Source organism: Vombatus ursinus, unplaced genomic scaffold, assembly GCF_900497805.2.
Source record: "Vombatus ursinus unplaced genomic scaffold, bare-nosed wombat genome assembly UNPS02015007.1, whole genome shotgun sequence".
In the NCBI taxonomy this organism is placed as follows: domain Eukaryota; kingdom Metazoa; phylum Chordata; class Mammalia; order Diprotodontia; family Vombatidae; genus Vombatus; species Vombatus ursinus.
This window is the reverse complement of record NW_020954785.1, coordinates 6,549-7,751: the sequence shown is the minus strand read 5'-3', so window position 1 is coordinate 7,751 and position 1,203 is coordinate 6,549. Positions and strand designations below refer to the sequence as shown.

The 1,203-nt window shown below is 38.7% G+C and overlaps 1 pseudogene; it reads left to right on the top strand.

Moving 5' to 3' along the window:
- Window positions 1–215: 215 nt before the first annotated feature.
- LOC114030746 lies at window positions 216–993 on the top strand (annotated as a pseudogene).
- Window positions 994–1,203: the final 210 nt, after the last annotated feature.

Genomic DNA, 1,203 nt, shown 5'->3' with positions numbered 1-1,203 from the left:
ACTCTCCTGTCAGGTGTGACTCTTAGTTGCTGGCAACATTTGATAAACCCAAAGATCCCTGCTTTTTGGAGAAGAACTCACTACTTACCAAAACGGCTGGGAAAAATGAAAAATAGTATGGCAAAATAGGTATAGGCAATAGGTACTTAGGCATGGGACACGTGGTAGCCTGGTTTCCCTAGCTGGTTACAGTCTAGCAGAGCCTCCCAGGAACAATGGAACCAGAGGAGAACAATTTGCTGGACCTCCCTGATTAGGAGGTGGTAGAAGATGAAACTTTTCAACCTTTTCCACTGCCAGCCTCTCCAGGAAGGGATGATGCTGGAGAAAATGAGCCCACCACAGATACAAGGAGGGATCAGATGGGAGATATGCCTGCAGTTACAAAGAAAACTCTGAGAAGGAATTTGCCTAAGTTAGATGCTCAGAGGCTGAAGATTTGAAGACATTAATCAGACACGTGGAGCACTGGGCACATAGGCTATTCCCTAAACTGCAATTTGAGGATTGTATTGGTAGAGTAGAACATTTGGGAAATAAGAAGGAAGTTCAGACCTGCTAAAAATGGATTCGACTTGATCTTCCTATTATCCATGAGGATTTTATTAGTAATGATGGCAATAAAGCAGAAGGTAATGGACTAGATACAACTACCACAGACTTCAATTCCTTGTTTGCAAATCTGGTTGATAGAGAAATACTTGCTTCTCAGTCAAAGTTTAATGGAGGAACAACAGTGAAGAATTGAGAAGAACTAAACAACTAGCCTTGGAAAGGAGAAAGGCAAAAATGCTAAATAACACTCAGTCCCAAGAAAATGATTTGTCAGTTATCGTGCCCAGGACACAGGCATCTGAAAAGGACAGTACAGATGAAGTTCAAGATGAGAACTTAAATGCATTAAATGAAGAAAATCTAGAAATCTCTGAAAGTGTTGCCAGTACTGCAAATATAGATGATGACTTACAAAACTCAGTACATGAAGTCATTTAAAATATGCAACAATGACTAGTCAACAAATCTTTTTATTTAAGAGCACTTAAGTGCCAACAATGGGTTGCCTCATTCAGAAATATGGATTAGACTCAGTTAAGACTAAAAAAAAATAGATTTTATAGTCATTTGTCCTCCAATTTAACAAGTAGAGAATCGTTGTATATTTTTTTGATACAGGGTAAAAACATTTAAGTGGCTAATTTCATT